We start from the raw sequence: 21,509 nt of genomic DNA, 5'->3' as shown, positions 1-21,509 counted from the left end.
CTATAGGCCGGTGAGTCTGACTTCTATACCAGGAAAGATCTTTGAACAAATTATTAAACAACATGTATGTCAATACCTGGATAAGAATGAAGTGATTAAACAGAGTCAGCATGGGTTTCTAACTAATAAGTCATGTCAGACTAACTTAATTTCCTGCTATGACGGTATCACTGATTGGGTGGATCAAGGAAATGCTGTAGATATAGTATATCTTGACTTCAGCAAAGCATTTGACAAAGTCTCTCATACAATCCTTATTGAAAAAATGACTAAGTATGGAATGGACAAGGCAACTGTTAGGTGGATTCATAACTGGCTTAGTGATCGGACCCAAAGAGTGGTCGTAAATGGCTGCACATCCAGTTGGAAGAATGTCTCAAGTGGGGTACCACAGGGCTCTGTCCTGGGCCCTGTATTGTTCAACATCTTTATCAACGATTTAGATGAAGGAATTGAGGGTAAACTGATTAAATTTGCTGATGACACAAAGCTAGGAGGGATAGCTAATACTAGAGAAGAGAGAGAGAGGATTCAAAAAGATTTAAATAAACTGGAGAAGTGGGCAGCAACTAACAGAACGGTTTTTAACAGGGAGAAATGCAAAGTACTACATCTGGGCAATAAAAATGAAAAAAGCATATATAGAATGGGAGGAATAGGGCTAAGTGACAGCACATGTGAAAAAGACTTGGGTATACTAATAGATCACAGACTGAATATGAGTCAACAGTGTGATGCAGCAGCAAAAAAGGCAAATGCAATTCTAGGATGTATTAACAGAAGCATACAGTCTAGATCACGTGAAGTCATTATTTCCCTCTACTCCTCTTTGGTCAGACCTCATCTGGAATATTGTGTCCAGTTTTGGGCACCACATTTTAAAAAAGACATCAACAAACTGGAGCAAGTTCAGAAAAGAGCGACCAGAATGGTGACCGGTCTGCAAACCCTGTCTTATGAGGAAAGGTTGCAGGATTTGGGAATGTTTAGTTTGCAAAAGAGAAGACTGAGAGGAGACTTAATAGCTGTCTACAAATATCTAAAGGGCTGTCACATTGTAGAAGGATCAACTTTATTCTCATTTGCACAAGGAAAGACTAGAAGCAATGGGATGAAACTGAATGAGAAGAGACACAGATTAGATATTAGAAAAAACTTTTTGACAGTTAGAGTGATCAATGAGTGGAACAGGCTGCCACGAGAAGTGGTGAGTTCTCCTTCAATGGAAGTCTTCAAACAGAGGCTGGACAGACATCTGACTGGGATGATTTAGCGAATCCTGCTTTGAGCAGGGGGTTGGACCAGATGGCCCAGGAGGTCCCTTCCAACTCTACGATTCTATGATTCTATATTGCTGTAAAGTCACCGATTTTGTGACGTTGCAGCGATATTGCTAGCGATATCCCTGCATGTGATACTTACCTCCGACCGGCTCCCCCGCTGGTTATCACTGATCGCGCGAGAAGCTCCTGGTCCATTCCTCGTCGGCCACTTCCTGCTGGGCTTCCTGTGGCGCCCAGGGCGGGAGGACGCAGGATCGCCGCGTCTGGCAGGTAAGTAGCGATCCCCGTCCCCAGCAATGTCGCTGGTGAGATCTGCCTGTGTAGCAGCTCACTAGCGACCACCTAGCGATGCACCAGCGATCCTGACCGCGTCATATCGCTAGTCGGGATCGCTGGTGCATCGCTAGGTGTAACGGTACCCTAAGTGTTACAATGAGTCACTTCTAACTGGCTAGATAGAAAAGTTGCAGACTCTGTAATCTCAGGATAAATTACCGTATTTTTCGGACTATAAGATGCAACGGACCATAAGAACACCCCAATTTTCAGTAGGAAAATAGGGGGAAAAAAAATAATGTGTCAAATGGGGGTCCGTCTTACAGTCCGAATTCAGCTTACCTGGGAAGGGATCTGGCACAGGTGAAGTAGTCACAGGGGTCATTCAGTGGTCCAGGCTCGTGCGGTGGCGGCTCTGTGCTAGGGCAGGTTGGTTGTGCTGGGGCAGCTGCGCTGGGGGAGAGGCAGCTGCGCTGAGGCAGGGGCAGCAGCAGCGCTGAGGCAGGGGCAGCAGCAGCGCTGAGGCAGGGGCAGCAGCAGCGCTGAGGCAGGGGCAGCAGCAGCGCTGAGGCAGGGGCAGCAGCAGCGCTGAGGCAGGGGCAGCAGCAGCGCTGAGGCAGGGGCAGCAGCAGCGCTGGGGCAGGGGCAGCAGCAGCGCTGGGGCAGGGGCAGCAGCTGCGCTGGGGCAGGGGCAGCTGTGCTGGGGCAGGTGGGCTCTGTGGTGGTGGCAGCGGGCGGCGCTCTGCGGTGCGGTGGTGGCAGCGGGCTGTGCTCCGGTACAGGGACGGCGGCTCCGCCGCGATTTCTTCGCAGCCCGGAGGCCCCCGCACTTCCCTTGCTGGCCGCCGCCATGTTGCAGTGGCCTCCGGGAGCATGGACGCCAGAAAGAATCTGCCGCAGACCTCAAAATTTGAAATCTCATTTTCAAAAGTGAGAGCCGGCTAATGGTGCCAAAAATGAGAGCAATAGCTTTAACAACCGGTTCCACCGAACCGGGGAGAACCCGCTGAATCCCACCCCTGGCTGCGCCCCGAGGGCTCATAGTGCTGCGCTGTGTGGAGTGGGATTCGAACCCACGCCTCCACGTGGTGACTGCAGACGCTGAACACGCTCCCTGGTGCACAACAGCTTGCACCTCCAGGGACCAGTACTGCTGCTGTCAGGAGTGGGATTCGAACCCACGCCTCTACGGGAGACTGCCCCGAGGGCTCATAGTGCTGCGCTGTGTGGTGCGGGGTGGGCAGGGTCAGCGCTGCGCCCCCAGGGCTCATAGTGCTCCGCTGTGTGGTGCGGGGTGGGTGGGGTCAGCGCTGCGCCCCCAGGGCTTATAGCGCTGCGCGGTGCGGCGTGGGCGGGGTCAGCGCTGCACCCCCAGGGCTCATAGTGCTCCGCTGTGTGGTGCGGGGTCATCTCCCATCTCCTCCCTGGCTCTGTGCTGCTGTGTAAGATCGCTTAGTGGTGGGGGAGGGGCGGCAGTGACTGGCCGGTGGGCAGGGTCACTGTGCTATGGGAACCAAGATCCGGCCTGCATAGAAGGTGGAAGAGGGAGGAGTCGTGTGACACGCCGAGCTGCCTGTGACTCATCCCCTGGCTCGGGGGGCGGAGTCAGCGCCGTGCAGCACACAAACAGTCTCTCCCTGGCTTGCAGTACAGTGAGGCTGGGGGATGGGCGGCCGGGCTCTGTGTCACGTGGCTCCGAGCCCACCCCCTGCTTTCTCGGTCTAACTGCAGCAACAATGACGTCACCTGAGCGCCAGATTTGAACCTTGGAGCTGCCGGCCGGTAACTGTATGCCTGTATGGGGTCAGCTGTGGGGGGAGGCAGGGGGTCCCTGCAGAGTGTATGGGGTCAGCTGTGGGGGGCACTGCGGGTAGACAGGGGGTCCCTGCAGAGTGTATGGGGTCAGCTGTGGGGGGCACTACGGGGGAGACAGGGGGTCCCTGCAGAGTGTATGGGGTCAGCTGTGGGGGGCACTGCGTGGGAGACAGGGGGTCCCTGCAGAGTGTTTGGGGTCAGCTGTGGGGGGCACTGCGTGGGAGACAGGTGGTCCCTGCAGGGGGAGGTGAGGACAGTGTATGGGCACAGCTGTGGGGGGCATGGCGGGGTACAGGCGTTCCCTGTGGGGTAGGGGAGGGTTAGGGGGGCTGTGTTGTCACTCTGCTGTGAACACTAATTATGAATGCAATATTTCCCTTATTAATTATTGTTTTTTTATTTCTCTGTCTCTCAGTAGGTAACACTTGGGGCAGTCGCCCGCTCTCTGTGTGTCTGCTGGCAATATACGCTCGTAGAAAAAGGGGTTAATGTACCAGTACAATTCATAGGACTTAATTTTTATTCTATGTCAAAATTCAATAATTTCCTTTTCCCTTTTTTTTCCAATAGGTAACAAGGCATCGTGGACACTAAACTGGCTCAAGAACTGGCGGGACAAGGACACCAAGTTTGCCTAATGGACGACATCGCTATGGAGGAACACAGCTCTCCGGCCACCATCATCATGTGGAGCAGCTAAGCCTCTTCATCCTCGGTTTGGGTAAGTGACAATCCATGTATGTATGGTCTAAGGAGCGGTCATGGCACATGTACATACATGTATGTGTAAACATGTATATACAGTCAGCTGTCATGGCACTCGGGAAGTCACACCAGGGGGCTGTGTGGCCCTGTAGGCCTCTACACCACCACACAGCCTCCCGCAACCCGCTCTACAGCACCACACAGCCTCCCGCAGCCCCGTCTACACCACCACACTTCCTCCTCCAGCCTCTGTCTCCCCCCTCCAGTCCCTGACGCCCCCCCCTCCAGCCTCCTTCCTAATTTAGAGCTTTTGGGTTTTTTTATCAGCATAAATTGTCATTTAAGAAACGATTGTCCATTCAAGAAGAGATTTGTGTTGGCAGATTATCCTAGGAAAGCGTGTTAGATGATAATAATCGTGCTGCCCATCTCACCCGACGAGCAAGCAGCACCCTTGTTCGTTGGGTGAATTGACCTTTTAAGGGAGCCCGACGTACTCACTAAATTGTCCCTATCCCTAAGTTTTTTTGGATGCAGATTGCTCTCACACGAGTGTTTTTTTGATTTGGAAAAGAAAGAAATGAGGATGGAGAATCAAAACTTTAAGGCTAAAAAATATACTCACACATATATACACCAACTGTATAGACACACATATAAATATTTATGGTGTATACATTAGGCTATAAGACCTGGAGACTGTTATTACACATGCTGCCACTAGGTTTATTTTCTTTTCTTTAAAAAAAAAAAGATGCAACGGACCATAAGAACACCCCAATTTTCAGTAGGAAAATAGGGGGAAAAAAAATAATGTGTCAAATGGGGGTCCGTCTTACAGTCCGAATTCAGCTTACGTGGGAAGGGATCTGGCACAGGTGAAGTAGTCACAGGGGTCATTCAGTGGTCCAGGCTCGTGCGGTGGCGGCTCTGTGCTAGGGCAGGTTGGTTGTGCTGGGGCAGCTGCGCTGGGGGAGAGGCAGCTGCGCTGGGGGAGAGGCAGCTGCGCTGAGGCAGGGGCAGCAGCAGCGCTGGGGCAGGGGCAGCTGCGCTGGGGCAGGGGCAGCTGTGCTGGGGCAGGGGCAGCTGTGCTGGGGCAGGTGGGCTCTGTGGTGGTGGCAGCGGGCGGCGCTCTGCGGTGCGGTGGTGGCAGCGGGCTGTGCTCCGGTACAGGGACGGCGGCTCCGTCGCGATTTCTTCGCAGCCCGGAGGCTGTGGGGGGGAGACAGGGGGTCCCTGCAGAGTGTATGGGGTCAGCTGTGGGGGGCACTGCGGGTAGACAGGGGGTCCCTGCAGAGTATATGGGGTCAGCTGTGGGGGGCACTACGGGGGAGACAGGGGGTCCCTGCAGAGTGTATGGGGTCAGCTGTGGGGGGCACTGCGTGGGAGACAGGGGGTCCCTGCAGAGTGTTTGGGGTCAGCTGTGGGGGGCACTGCGTGGGAGACAGGTGGTCCCTGCAGGGGGAGGTGAGGACAGTGTATGGGCACAGCTGTGGGGGGCATGGCGGGGTACAGGCGTTCCCTGTGGGGTAGGGGAGGGTTAGGGGGGCTGTGTTGTCACTCTGCTGTGAACACTAATTATGAATGCAATATTTCCCTTATTAATTATTGTTTTTTTATTTCTCTGTCTCTCAGTAGGTAACACTTGGGGCAGTCGCCCGCTCTCTGTGTGTCTGCTGGCAATATACGCTCGTAGAAAAAGGGGTTAATGTACCAGTACAATTCATAGGACTTAATTTTTATTCTATGTCAAAATTCAATAATTTCCTTTTCCCTTTTTTTTCCCAATAGGTAACAAGGCATCGTGGACACTAAACTGGCTCAAGAACTGGCGGGACAAGGACACCAAGTTTGCCTAATGGACGACATCGCTATGGAGGAACACAGCTCTCCGGCCACCATCATCATGTGGAGCAGCTAAGCCTCTTCATCCTCGGTTTGGGTAAGTGACAATCCATGTATGTATGGTCTAAGGAGCGGTCATGGCACATGTACATACATGTATGTGTAAACATGTATATACAGGCAGCTGTCATGGCACTCGGGAAGTCACACCAGGGGGCTGTGTGGCCCTGTAGGCCTCTACACCACCACACAGCCTCCCGCAACCCGCTCTACAGCACCACACAGCCTCCCGCAGCCCCGTCTACACCACCACACTTCCTCCTCCAGCCTCTGTCTCCCCCCTCCAGTCCCTGACGCCCCCCCCTCCAGCCTCCTTCCTAATTTAGAGCTTTTGGGTTTTTTTATCAGCATAAATTGTCATTTAAGAAACGATTGTCCATTCAAGAAGAGATTTGTGTTGGCAGATTATCCTAGGAAAGCGTGTTAGATGATAATAATCGTGCTGCCCATCTCACCCGACGAGCAAGCAGCACCAGGGTGGATAAAAATCTTGAATTTTTTAAAAAAATCAAAAAAATCAGATTTTTTTGATTTAAATCAGATTTTTTTGATTTAAATCATTTGATTGCAGTTTTCATAATGTGATTTCAAACGGCAAACAAGTCCTTGGATATCCTTTTGACAGTATTTGCACTTTGCTCTTGCACCTTTCTTTCCAAGATCTGCTGCTGGCATCTCAACAAAATGAACCCAAATAAGGTCTCTCTTACGACCTGCTGCCATGGCTCACACAGATCACTTATGAAGTTTGATTGTTACTACAGCCTGAGCCAAGCACTGCTGATGTTACTACAGCCTGAGCCAAGTACTGCTGACTATCCAACAAGTTTGGGCATGTCAACTGAATGCAGGGAAAAAGAAACTAAACCAAAACTGAAACCAAGCTAGAAGTGTGGAATTAAAGGGGCAGTATGAACAAAATGTGGAGGCTATTAATAGTTTATACAATTAAGACATGCTGCTTTTAAACACCTACCTATTGCCATATAGTAAAACAAAAAAGATTTTTACTTACTTTGGGGTCCCCCCCTCACCCTGGCGTTAGATCGTTGCCCCTACTTTCGTCCGTGTAACTATGGGCGCACATGCACACTGCTCTCACTTCTCATTTTAATCGTGATTTATATTAAAAAAAAACCTTTTGATTTAAATCAGTGATTTAAATCATGATTAAAATCATGATTTAAATCGATCCGATTTAAATAGAAAAAAATCTTTTGATTTAAATCGTGATTTAAATCGGCGTGATTTAAATCAATCCACCCTGAGCAGCACCCTTGTTCGTTGGGTGAATTGACCTTTTAAGGGAGCCCGACGTACTCACTAAATTGTCCCTATCCCTAAGTTTTTTTGGATGCAGATTGCTCTCACACAAGTGTTTTTTTGATTTGGAAAAGAAAGAAATGAGGATGGAGAATCAAAACTTTAAGGCTAAAAAATATACTCACACATATATACACCAACTGTATAGACACACATATAAATATTTATGGTGTATACATTAGGCTATAAGACCTGGAGACTGTTATTACACATGCTGCCACTAGGTTTATTTTCTTTTCTTAAAAAAAAAAAAAAAAAACTGTCGCTGTCAGGAGTGGGATTCGAACCCACGCCTCCACGTGGTGACTGCAGACGCTGAACACGCTCCCTGGTGCACAACAGCTTGCACCTCCAGGGACCAGTACTGCTGCTGTCAAGGAGTGGGATTTGAACCCACGCCTCCACATGTGGTGACTGCAGACGCTTAACACGCTCCCTGGTGCACAACAGCTTGCACCTCCAGGGACCAGTACTGCTGCTGTCAGGAGTGGGATTCGAACCCACACCTCCACGGGAGACTGCAACCTGGACACAGTGCCTTAGACCACTAGGCCATCCTGACTGCTGACACTGACATGCTCCCTGGTGACACAAGAGTTTGCACCACCAGGGACTTCAGTACAAATCTGCTGTGCAAATCAGACATTGGGGCCCCTGGTGGGACTTCTGGCAAAGCCAGAGGGGACATTGGGATGTCATTTGAAAGCTAATTACCAGACTGAGGTGAGGGAGCAGTTCTTGGGGCTGTGTGGTGCTCTGTTGGGCATTTGTGCACCCTTAAGCCTGCACCACAAGGACCACTTTTATCCATGGACAGCCAGGCTCTGACCCCCTGAATTCAAATTCCATTTGAATTCAAATACAACACAAAAAACACAAAAAGTTGTGCATACAACTTATACCACAATGAACAGATTACTAATAAAACAATCCACCAGGAGTTAACAGTGGACATGTGGAGCTTTCATGTAGCCTCACTGTGCCCAGTAACATTGGCTGGTCACCCTACATGAGAAAAAATTGTAATATTCCAATATTCAAAACTCTGTCCATGTCTAATTTCTTTGTAACAAGACATCAGATGATCGTAGATAAAGGCATTTTATTCAACTTTTCACAAAGTTAACAGAGAGGCTGTAAAAACATCAAGAGACATTTTTTGGCTGAAAAAAAAAAAAAAAATTTAAAGTGATGAATCAGCTGGTAAGTTTTTTTGGATGTACAGTGGTCAGATGGATTTGAGAAGGACGTTCTCTCGGCAGACGGGTGCCTGTTATACCCTATAGAATATATTCAGTGTACACGTCCTGGTGTGAAAAGAACCTAATATATATATTTTTTTTTTTTACTCCAAAAACAGAAAAAAAAACAGAGTGAAGGCAATCAGTTTCCACCAGACACAAACAAACCTAAGTTTGCTTCGGCCAGAAATCACTCGAAATAAAAGGGCTTCCAGGACCTTCAGGCCCCTGAAGCTTAAAACTAGCGAAGAGACTGGGGGGGTGAAAACTAAATTATATATATATACACACACCACCTGCCCAGACTGGACTGATGACGACCCGACCAGAACCCATGTGAGGCCTAGTCGGCCCCGGTAACTGAAAAGGCCACTACTGTTATGCTTTTAATCCTTTCCCAGTCATATAAAAGAATTTTAAAAAAAATGGCCGGAGAGTTGCTATATGGCGCAAGTTCCCCCCCAAAAAAAGTTTCTAACACATTCAGTTACAAATGTGTAATTTTCCTACATCTGAGGGGGAAAAGGCCACCATGGAGGTGTGTGTAAGAAGGTATGGCCGCTCCCAGGGTCCTCCATCACAGACAGAGGCCTAGAGACATCACCGGCCTCACACGGCCCCGAACTACGCGCACAGACTGAAGAAGAAGGGGCTCCGCCATTACCTGAGGAGATTGTGCGCCTCCATGCTGCGGTTCTGGAGCACACCACGGCCACACGGAGCGGGGGGGACGGCATTATGGTATCAGGCCGCCGAGATCTCCCCCTCACGAAAACCTCCTGACTCGGCGGAGACACGGTGAGGAGGACCGCAGCCGCTGCTACAGATGGCGGCACTTCCGCCTGTGCTCCGCCACCACAGGAACTAAAATGGCGGCCGGGCGGGGAAGTGACGTGTGGTGAGGAGACGTGGGAGGCCGGACTGAGTCATGGAGGAGGCGACGGTGGTGTCGTAATGTTTGCTGTGGAGAGCGCAGCAGAGGAGCGGAGCTGTCAGCGGGGAAGAGCGCGGCACAACACAAAGCCCGGAGGAGGGAGCGGCGACACCCCGCAGAGGACAGAAGGGAGACGGTGTGTGGGGGGAGAGAGTGGGGGGAGCAGAGGTTGAGCATGGGGGGGAGGAGCAGAGGCTGAGCATGGGGGGGGGGAGCAGAGGCTGAGCATGGGGGGGGGGGGAGCAGAGGCTGAGCATGGGGGGGGGGGGAGCAGAGGCTGAGCATGGGGGGGGGGGGGGGAGCAGAGGCTGAGCATGGGGGGGGGAGCAGAGGCTGAGCATGGGGGGGGGAGCAGAGGCTGAGCATGGGGGGGGGAGCAGAGGCTGAGCATGGGGGGGGGAGCAGAGGCTGAGCATGGGGGGGGAGCAGAGGCTGAGCATGGGGGGGGGAGCAGAGGCTGAGCATGGGGGGGGAGCAGAGGCTGAGCATGGGGGGGGAGCAGAGGCTGAGCATGGGGGGGGAGCAGAGGCTGAGCATGGGGGGGAGCAGAGGCTGAGCATGGGGGGGGGAACAGAGGCTGAGCATGGGGGGGGAGCAGAGGCTGAGCATGGGGGGGGAGCAGAGGCTGAGCATGGAGGGGAGCAGAGGCTGAGCATGGGGGGGAGCAGAGGCTGAGCATGGGGGGGGAGCAGAGGCTGAGCATGGGGGGGAGCAGAGGCTGAGCATGGGGGGGAGCAGAGGCTGAGCATGGGGGGGGAGCAGAGGCTGAGCATGGGGGGGAGCAGAGGCTGAGCATGGGGGGGGGAGCAGAGGCTGAGCATGGGGGGGGGAGCAGAGACTGAGCATGGAGGGGGAGCAGAGGCTGAGCATGGGGGGGGAGCAGAGGCTGAGCATGGGGGAGAGCAGAGGCTGAGCATGGGGGGGGGAGCAGAGGCTGAGCATGGGGGGGGGAGCAGAGGCTGAGCATGGGGGGGGAGCAGAGGCTGAGCATGGAGGGGAGCAGAGGCTGAGCATGGGGGGGAGCAGAGGCTGAGCATGGGGGGGAGCAGAGGCTGAGCATGGGGGGGAGCAGAGGCTGAGCATGGGGGGGAGCAGAGGCTGAGCATGGAGGGGGAGCAGAGGCTGAGCATGGGGGGAGCAGAGGCTGAGCATGGGGGGGAGCAGAGGCTGAGCATGGGGGGAGCAGAGGCTGAGCATGGGGGGAGCAGAGGCTGAGCATGGGGGAGAGCAGAGGCTGAGCATGGGGGGGCAGAGGCTGAGCATGGGGGGGGAGCAGAGGCTGAGCATGGGGGGGGGAGCAGAGGCTGAGCATGGGGGGGGGAGCAGAGGCTGAGCATGGGGGGGGAGCAGAGGCTGAGCATGGGGGGGAGCAGAGGCTGAGCATGGGGGGGAGCAGAGGCTGAGCAGGGGGGGGGAGCAGAGGCTGAGCATGGGGGGGAGCAGAGGCTGAGCATGGAGGGGAACAGAGGCTGAGCATGGAGGGGAACAGAGGCTGAGCATGGGGGGGGGGGGGAACAGAGGCTGAGCATGGGGGGGGGGGGGAGAGCAGAGGCTGAGCATGGGGGGGAGCAGAGGCTGAGCATGGGGGGGGAGCAGAGGCTGAGCATGGGGGGGAGCAGAGGCTGAGCATGGGAGGGGGAGCAGAGGCTGAGCATGGAGGGGAGCAGAGGCTGAGCATGGAGGGGGAGCAGAGGCTGAGCATGGGGGGGAGCAGAGGCTGAGCATGGGGGGGAGCAGAGGCTGAGCATGGGGGGGAGCAGAGGCTGAGCATGGAGGGGGAGCAGAGGCTGAGCATGGAGGGGGAGCAGAGGCTGAGCATGGGGGGAGCAGAGGCTGAGCATGGGGGGGAGCAGAGGCTGAGCATGGGGGGAGCAGAGGCTGAGCATGGGGGAGAGCAGAGGCTGAGCATGGGGGGGAGCAGAGGCTGAGCAGGGGGGGGGAGCAGAGGCTGAGCATGGGGGGGAGCAGAGGCTGAGCATGGAGGGGAACAGAGGCTGAGCATGGGGGGGGGGGAGAGCAGAGGCTGAGCATGGGGGGGGGGAGCAGAGGCTGAGCATGGGGGGGAGCAGAGGCTGAGCATGGAGGGGAACAGAGGCTGAGCATGGGGGGGGAGGGGGAGAGCAGAGGCTGAGCATGGGGGGGGAGGGGGAGAGCAGAGGCTGAGCATGGGGGGGGAGGGGGAGAGCAGAGGCTGAGCATGGGGGGGAGGGGGAGAGCAGAGGCTGAGCATGGGGGGGGAGGGGGAGAGCAGAGGCTGAGCATGGGGGGGGGGGAGAGCAGAGGCTGAGCATGGGGGGGGGAGCAGAGGCTGAGCATGGGGGGAGCAGAGGCTGAGCATGGGGGGGAGCAGAGGCTGAGCATGGAGAGGGAGCAGAGGCTGAGCATGGGGGGGAGCAGAGGCTGAGCATGGGGGGGAGCAGAGGCTGAGCATGGGGGGGAGCAGAGGCTGAGCATGGGGGGGAGGGGGAGAGCAGAGGCTGAGCATGGGGGGAGAGCAGAGGCTGAGCATGGGGGGAGAGCAGAGGCTGAGCATGGGGGGAGAGCAGAGGCTGAGCATGGGGGGGGGAGCAGAGGCTCAGCATGGGGGGGGGAGCAGAGGCTGAGCATGGGGGGGGGGGAGCAGAGGCTGAGCATGGGGGGGGGGAGCAGAGGCTGAGCATGGGGGGGGAGCAGAGGCTGAGCATGGGGGGGGAGCAGAGGCTGAGCATGGGGGGGGGGGGCAGAGGCTGAGCATGGGGGGGGAGCAGAGGATGGTGCTTAGGGGGCGGAGCCGGAGCTGGAGTGTGGTGGACGGGAGATAAAACACAACTTTAGTATGTAGGGCTGTGGAGTCGGAGTCGGAGCTCATTTTGGTGGAGTCGGAGTTGGTATAAAATGGACCGATTCCGACTCCTAAAATATATAATAAATTGGGTACAGTAGTTCAATGCAGAATGTGCTGAATATTTTTTCATAGGAATTTGGGAAAGTTATGAAATGTCCTATAAATGGCTGTTCTATTCCTGATCTAAGGCTACATTCACACACAGCGTTTTTGCTGCGTTTTTTGAGGATACGTTTTTCAGTTGCAAAAGCAGATCAGCTTTTTAAAAACTGCATCACCTGAAAGGTTTTTGAGCTCATAGATAATGTTTTCAATATCAGAGCAGATTTCTAATCTGCTTTTATTTATATATCTGTCTATCCGTATCATATCTGTACCAAAAAGAATGAAAGCCGGATAGCACACAGACTAACACTCCTTTTTTTTAGCACCAGTCAGGTCCACCTCATAGCTGCCCAAAAGGACGCCCAGGACAGGCATTGCTCGTCTTCAGTAACATCAACTGATAGTTGGAATAAATATACTGCATTCACCACCACATCTTCTTAAGGTGCAGGCTTTATTTTCAAGTGTAGGGGTGTGCAGTATGAGGTTCTGCCCCCCCCAGGTTTGATCCTGGCTACGCCCATGATGTGGATGTAGCCTGAGGATCTAGGCTTTGTCTTAGCCGAGATAAGTCATAGTGTGTGTGTGTGTGTGTGTGTGTATATATATATATATGTATATATATATATATATATACACACACACACACACACACACTACAGACCAAAGGTTTGGACACACCTCAATCAAAGCGTATTCTTTATTTTCATGACTATGGTTTAATAAGTGGGATTTCTTGCCTTATAAATGGGGTTGGGACCATCAGTTGTGCAGAAGTCTGGTGGATACACAGCTGATAGTCCTACTGAATAGACTATTAGAATTTGTATTATGGCAAGAAAAAAGCAGCTGAGTAAAGAAAAACGAGTGGCCATTATTACTTTAAGAAATGAAGGTCAGTCAGTCCGAAAAATTGGGAAAACTTTGAAAGTGTCCCCACGTGCAGTGGCAAAAACCATCAAGGGCTACAAAGAAACTGGCTCACATGAGGACCGCTCCAGGAAAGGAAGACCAAGAGTCACCTCTGCTGCGGAGGATAAGTTCATCCGAGTCACCAGCCTCAGAAATCGCAGGTTAACAGCAGCTCAGATCAGAGACCAGGTCAATGCCACACAGAGTTCTAGCAGCAGACACATCTCTACAACAACTGCTAAGAGGAGACTTTGTGCAGCAGGCCTTCATGGTAAAATAGCTGCTAGGAAACCACTGCTAAGGACAGGCAACAAGCAGAAGAGACTTGTTTGGGCTAAAGAACTCAAGGAATGGACATTAGACCAGTGGAAATCTGTGCTTTGGTCTGATGAGTCCAAATTTGAGATCTTTGGTTCCAACCACCTTGTCTTTGTGCGACGCAGAAAAGGTGAACGGATGGACTCTACATACCTGGTTCCCACCGTGAAGCATGGAGGAGGAGGTGTGATGGTGTGGGGGTGCTTTACTGGTGACACTGTTGGGGATTTATTCAAAATTGAAGGCATACTGAACCAGCATGGCCACCACAGCATCTTGCAGCGGCATGCTATTCCATCCGGTTTGTGTTTAGCTGGACCATCATTTATTTTTCAACAGGACAATGACCTCAAACACACCTCCAGGCTGTGTAAGGGCTATTTGACCAAGAAGGAGAGTGATGGGGTGCTACGCCAGATGACCTGGCCTCCACAGTCACCAGACCTGAACCCAATCGAGATGGTTTGGGGTGAGCTGGACCGCAGAGTGAAGGCCAAAGGGCCAACAAGTGCTAAGCATCTCTGGGAACTCCTTCAAGACTGTTGGAAGACCATTTCCAGTGACTACCTCTTGAAGCTCATCAACAGAATGCCAAGAGTGTGCAAAGCAGTAATCAAAGCAAAAGGTGGCTACTTTGAAGAACCTAGAATATAAGACACATTTTCAGTTGTTTCACACTTTTTTGTTAATTATATAATTCCACATGTGTTAATTCATAGCTTTGATGCCTTCAGAGTGAATCTACAATTTTCATAGTCATGAAAATAAAGCAAACTCTTTGAATGAGAAGGTGTGTCCAAACTTTGGTCTGTACAGCCATGGCTAAAAATTTTGAGAATGACACAAATAATAATTTTTACAAAGTCTACTGCTTCATTTTTTCTAATGGCAATTTGCATATACTCCAGAATGTTATGAAGAGTGATCAGCTTAACAGCAATTACTTGCAAAGTCAATATTTGCCTAGAAAATTAACTTTATCCCCCAAAACACATTTCAACATCATTGCAGCCCTGCCTTAAAAGGACCAGCTAACATCGTTTCAGTGATTGCTCCATTAACACAGGTGTGGGTGTTGATGAGGACAGGGCTGGAGATCAATCTGTCATGATTAAGTAAGAATGACACCACTGGACACTTTAAAAGGAGGCTGGTGCTTGGCATCATTGTTTCTCTTCTGTTAACCATGGTTATCTCTAAAGAAACACGTGCAGTCATCATTGCACTGCACAAAAATGGCCTAACAGGGAAGAGTATCGCAGCTAGAAAGAATGCACCTCAGTCAACAATCTATCGCATCATCAAGAACTTCAAGGAGAGAGGTTCCCTTGTTGCCAAAAAGGCTCCAGGGCGCCCAAGAAAGACCAGCAAGCGCCAGGACCGTCTCTTAAAAGTGCTTCAGCTGTGGGATCGGACTACCAGCAGTGCAGAGCTTGCTCAGGAATGGCAGCAGGCAGGTGTGAGTGCTTCTGCACACGCTGTGAGGCGGAGACTCTTGGAGCAAGGCCTGGTCTCAAGGAGGACAGCAAAGAAGCCACTTCTCTCCAGAAAAAACATCATGGACAGACTGATATTCTGCAAGAGGTACAGGGAGTGGACTGCTGAGGACTGGGGTAAAGTCATTTTCTCTGATGAATCCCCTTTTCGATTGTTTGGGACATCTGGAAAACGGCTTATTCGGAGAAGACCAGGTGAGCGCTACCACCAGTCTTGTCTCATGCCAACTGTCAAGCATCCTGAAACCAGGGCCGCCATCAGGGCATGACAGGCCTTACATGTGTATGGGGCCCGGTGAGTAGGGGGGCCCGACCATGCTGGCAGCCCGATCCGCGCTGGGGCCCCCCTACATTTTATACAGGCTTCTGCAGCTATATTTTAAATTCAGACTCAGCGCCTGCCGGGCCCCTCGGGCAGGCCCCCCCCCGCACCATGGTCCAGCCAGCGCCGAAATCCCCCCCTGCACAATGGTCCAGCCACAGCTCCGCCCTCACCTGACGTCACACACTGCTCTGCTCCTCCACTTCCTCATTCAGTCAGTGTGCCACGTGGGACTGGGAGAGGGAGGGAGCCTCGCCGCTGGAGCACAGCCAGATAACAAGGTAAGAATTTTTTTTTTTTTTTTTTGAGAGCGGCTATCCAGGGAGCCTGGGGCAGAATGCTGGACATGGGGCATAATGCTGGACATGGGGCATAATGCTGGACACTGGGGGCAGAATGCTGGACGCTGGGGACAGAATGCTGGACGCTGGTGGCAGAATGCTGGATATGAGGGCAGACTGTGAGACGGGGCAGAATGCTGGACATGGGGCAGAAGAATGCTGGACGCTGGGGCAGAATTCTGGACATGGGGCAGAAGAATGCTGGACGCTGGGGCAGAATTCTGGACATGGGGCAGAAGAATGCTGGACGCTGGGGCAGAATTCTGGACATGGGGCAGAAGAATGCTGGACGCTGGGGCAGAATTCTGGACATGGGGCAGAAGAATGCTCGAAGCTGGGGCAGAATGCTGGAGACTGAGGCAGAATGCTGGACATGGGGGCAGGCTGTGAGCTGGGGCAGAATGTTGGATACAGATACTGCACAGTACCACTCATCCTGTATATATATACACTGCACAGTACCACTCCTGTATATGTATATACTGCACAGTACCACTCCTCCTGTATATATACACTGCACAGTACCACTCCTGTATATGTATATACTGCACAGTACCACTCCTGTATATGTATATACTGCACAGTACCACTCCTCCTATATATACACTGCACAGTACCCCTCCTCCTGTATATATACACTGCACAGTACCCCTCCTCCTGTATATATACTGCACAGTATCACTCCTCCTGTATATATACACTGCACAGTACCCCTCCTGTATATATACCCTGCACAGCACCACTCCTATATATACACTGCACAGTACCCCTCCTCCTGCATATATGCACTGCACAGTACTACTCCTGTCCTGTATATATACACTGCACAGTACCACTCCTGTTCTGCATATATGCACTGCACAGTACCACTCCTGTCCTGTATATATACACTGCACAGTACCACTCCTGTCTATATACACTGCACAGTCCCACTCCTGTATATATACACTGCACAGTACCACTCCTGTATATGTATATACACAGCACCACTCCTGTCTATATACACTGCACAGTCCCACTCCTGTATATATACACTGCACAGTACCACTCCTGTCCTGCATATACACACTGCACAGTAACACTCCTGTACATATACACTGCACAGTACCACTCCTGTCCTGTATATATACACTGCACAGCACCACTCCTCCTGTCCTGTATATATGCACTGCACAGTACCACTCCTGTCCTGTATATATGCACTGCACAGCACCACTCCTGTCCTGTATATATACACTGCACAGCACCACTCCTCCTGTCCTGTATATATACACTGCACAGTACCACTCCTATATATACACTGCACAGTAACCCTCCTCCTGCATATATGCACTGCACAGTACCACTCCTGTCCTGTATATATACACTGCACAGTACCACTCCTTTCCTGTATATATACACTGCACAGTACCACTCCTCCTGTCCTGTATATATACCCTGCACAGCACCACTCCTGTCCTGTATATATACACTGCACAGTACCACTCCTCCTGCATATATGCACTGCACAGTACCACTCCTGTCCTGTATATATGCACTGCACAGTACCACTCCTGTCCTGAATATATGCACTGCACAGTACCACTCCTGTCCTGTATATATACACACTGCACAGTACCACTCCTGTCTATATACACTGCACAGTTCCACTCCTGTATATATACAATGCACAGTACCACTCCTGTCCTGCATATACACACTGCACAGTACCACTCCTCCTGTATATATACACTGCACAGTACCACTCCTGTATATAGAAAGTACCAAACAAAGAAGCAGTCAAAAAATCCATAAAACTATGATATTTATTAAAGATAATTTAAAACATTAATAGATATGGACACACAGTGTTTGGACAGGGAAAAGGAACAGCATATAAATGAACACAATGGTCATGAAGGGCCAACGAAGCTGCAAACACCCCGCCAGGATAGTAAAATGCAGAGCTAGATGGTATAGCTAATAAGAGTTAAGGGGTTATATAAAGTATAATAAGACAAATCATACAGCAAGTGCTACAATCCTTCATAAGAAGTATACCCTGACAAAGTGCAAATGCGCACATGCAAAATTGATGTATAATACACGTCATACTAATGACCTAATAAACTGCATTACTATACCTGAAGTACGGGGGGAAGCAGCAAGGTCGGTCCTATCCCCGACGCGCGTTTCGGAGCTAGAAAAACAACTTCCTCAGGGAAGCACCACTCCTCCTGTCCTGTATATATACACTGCACAGTACCACTCCTGTCCTGTATATATAAACTGCACAGCACCACTCCTCCTGTCCTATATATATGCACTGCACAGTACCACTCCTCCTGTATATATAAACTGCACAGTACCACTCCTGTCCTGCATATACACACAGCACAGTACCACTCCTCCTGTATATATACACTGCACAGTACCACTCCTCCTGTCCTGTATATATGCACTGCACAGTACCACTCCTGTATATATACACTGCACAGTACCACTCCTGTCCTGCATATACACACAGCACAGTACCACTCCTCCTGTATATATACACTGCACAGTACCACTCCTCCTGTCCTGTATATATGCACTGCACAGTACCACTCCTCCTGTATATATACACTGCACAGTACCACTCCTGTCTATACACACTGCACAGTCCCACTCCTGTATATATACACTGCACAGTACCACTCCTGTCCTGTATATATACACTGCACAGTACCACTCCTCCTGTATATATACACTGCACAGCACCACTCCTCCTATATACACTGCACAGTACCCCTCCTCCTGTATATATACACTGCACAGTACCACTCGTGTCTTGTATATATACACTGCACAGCACCACTCCTCCTGTCCTGCATATATGCACTGCACAGTACCACTCATGCCATGTATATATATACACTGCACAGTACCACTCCTGTCTATATACACTGCACAGTCCCACTCCTGTCCTGCATATACACACTGCACAGTACCACTCCTGCATATATACATTGCACAGCACCACTCCTGTATATACACTGCACAGTACCACTCCTGTCCTGTATATATACACTGCACAGTACCACTCCTGTCCTGTATATATACACTGCACAGCACCACTCCTCCTGTCCTGCATATATGCACTGCACACTACCACTCATGTCCTGTCTATATACACTGCACAGTACCACTCTTGTCTATATACACTGCACAGTCCCACTCCTGTATATATACACTGCACAGTACCACTCCTGTCCTGCATATATACACTGCACAGCACCACTCCTCCTGTGATGTATATATACACTGCACAGCACCACTCCTCTCCTGTATATATACACTCCACAGTACCACTCCTCCTGTATATATACACTGCACAGTACCACTCCTCCTGTATATATACACTGCACAGTACCACTCCTCCTGTATATATACACTGCACAGTACCACTCCTCCTGTATATATACACTGCACAGTACCACTCCTGTCCTGTATATATGCACTGCACAGTACCACTCCTGTCCTGAATATATACACTGCACAGTACCACTCCTGTCCTGCATATATGCATTGCACAGTACCACTCCTGTCCTGTATATATACACACTGCACAGTACCACTCCTGTCTATATACACTGCACAGTTCCACTCCTGTATATATACACTGCACAGTACCACTCCTGTCCTGCATATACACACTGCACAGTACCACTCCTCCTGTATTTATACACTGCACAGTACCACTCCTGTATATACACTGCACAGTACCACTCCTGTCCTGTATATATACACTCCACAGCACCACTCCTCCTGTCCTGTATATATACACTGCACAGCACCACTCCTCCTGTCCTGTATATATACACTGCACAGAACCACTCCTCCTGTCCTGTATATATACACTGCACAGCACCACTCCTCCTGTCCTGTATATATACACTGCACAGCACCACTCCTCCTGTCCTGTATATATACACTGCACAGCACCACTCCTGTCCTGTATATACACACTGCACAGTACCACTCCTGTCCTGCATATACACACAGCACAGTACCACTTTTCCTGTATATATACACTGCACAGTACCACTCCTGTCCTGTATATATACACTCCACAGCACCACTCCTCCTGTCCTGTATATATACACTGCACAGTACCACTCCTCCTGTCCTGTATATATGCACTGCACAGTACCACTCCTCCTGTCTATACACACTGCACAGTCCCACTCCTGTATATATGCACTGCACAGTACCACTCCTGTCCTGTATATATACACTGCACAGTACCACTCCTCCTGTATATATACACTGCACAGCACCACTCCTCCTGTATATACACTGCACAGTACCCCTCCTGTATATATACACTGCACAGTACCACTCGTGTCCTGTATATATACACTGCACAGCACCACTCCTCCTGTCCTGCATATATGCACTGCACTATCCACTCATGCCCTGTATATATACACTGCACAGTACCACTCCTGTCTATATACACTGCACAGTCCCACTCCTGTATATATACACTGCACAGTCCCACTCCTGTCCTGCATATACACACTGCACAGTACCACTCCTGCATATATACATTGCACAGCACCACTCCTGTATATACACTGCACAGTACCACTCCTGTCCTGTATATATACACTGCACAGCACCACTCCTCCTGTCCTGCATATATGCACTGCACAGTACCACTCATGTCCTGTCTATATACACTGCACAGTACCACTCCTGTCTATATACACTGCACAGTCCCACTCCTGTATATATACACTGCACAGTACCACTCCTGTCCTGCATATATACACTGCACAGCACCACTCCTCCTGTGATGTATATATACACTGCACAGCACCACTCCTGTCCTGTATATATACACTCCACAGTACCACTCCTCCTGTATATATACACTGCACAGTACCACTCCTCCTGTATATATACACTGCACAGTACCACTCCTCCTGTCCTGTATATATGCACTGCACAGTACCACTCCTCCTGTATATATACACTGCACAGTACCACTCCTCCTGTCCTGTATATATACACTGCACAGCACCACTCCTCCTGGCCTGCAAATATGCACTGCACAGTACCACTCCTGTCCTGCATATATACACTGCACAGCACCACTCCTCCTGTGATGTATATATACAATGCACAGCAACACTCCTGTCCTGTATATATACACTCCACAGTACCACTCCTCCTGTATATATACACTGCACAGTACCACTCCTCCTGTATATATACACTGCACAGTACCACTCCTGTCCTGTATATATGCACTGCACAGTACCACTCCTATATATACACTGCACAGTACCACTCCTCCTGTCCTGTATATATACACTGCACAGCACCACTCCTCCTGGCCTGTAAATATGCACTGCACAGTACCACTCCTCCTGTCCTGTATTTATATGCACTGCACAGTACCACTCCTCCTGTATATATACACTGCACAGTACCACTCCTGTATATACACTGCACAGTACCACTCCTGTCCTGTATATATACACTCCACAGCACCACTCCTCCTGTCCTGTATACATACACTGCACAGCACCACTCCTTCTGTCCTGTATATATACACTGCACAGTACCACTCCTGTCCTGTATATATACACTGCACAGCACTACTCCTCCTGTCCTGTATATATACACTGCACAGCACCACTCCTGTCCTGTATATACACACTGCACAGTACCACTCCTGTA

The 21,509-nt window shown here is 50.9% G+C and overlaps 2 protein-coding genes across 2 annotated transcripts in view; one reads left to right on the top strand and one right to left on the bottom strand.

Moving 5' to 3' along the window:
- Positions 1-9,324, bottom strand: part of LOC141101510 (gastrula zinc finger protein XlCGF66.1-like) — a 108,622-nt gene extending 99,298 nt beyond the window's left edge. The window contains exon 1 of the mRNA XM_073590639.1: positions 9,213-9,324. The gene's annotated coding sequence lies outside the window, so the exon portion shown is untranslated. The remainder of the gene's footprint in view (positions 1-9,212) is intronic.
- A 173-nt stretch (positions 9,325-9,497) lies between these two features.
- Positions 9,498-21,509, top strand: part of LOC141101545 (microtubule-associated serine/threonine-protein kinase 3-like) — a 71,303-nt gene continuing 59,291 nt past the window's right edge. Inside the window, exon 1 of the mRNA XM_073590669.1 lies at positions 9,498-9,618. The gene's annotated coding sequence lies outside the window, so the exon portion shown is untranslated. The remainder of the gene's footprint in view (positions 9,619-21,509) is intronic.

The sequence above is a fragment of the Dendrobates tinctorius genome, unplaced genomic scaffold (assembly GCF_039654945.1).
Source record: "Dendrobates tinctorius isolate UK_male_01 unplaced genomic scaffold, ASM3965494v1 ptg000119l, whole genome shotgun sequence".
In the NCBI taxonomy this organism is placed as follows: domain Eukaryota; kingdom Metazoa; phylum Chordata; class Amphibia; order Anura; family Dendrobatidae; genus Dendrobates; species Dendrobates tinctorius.
Note: the sequence above shows the minus strand (reverse complement) of the source record. Positions and strands in the feature narration are given on the sequence as shown.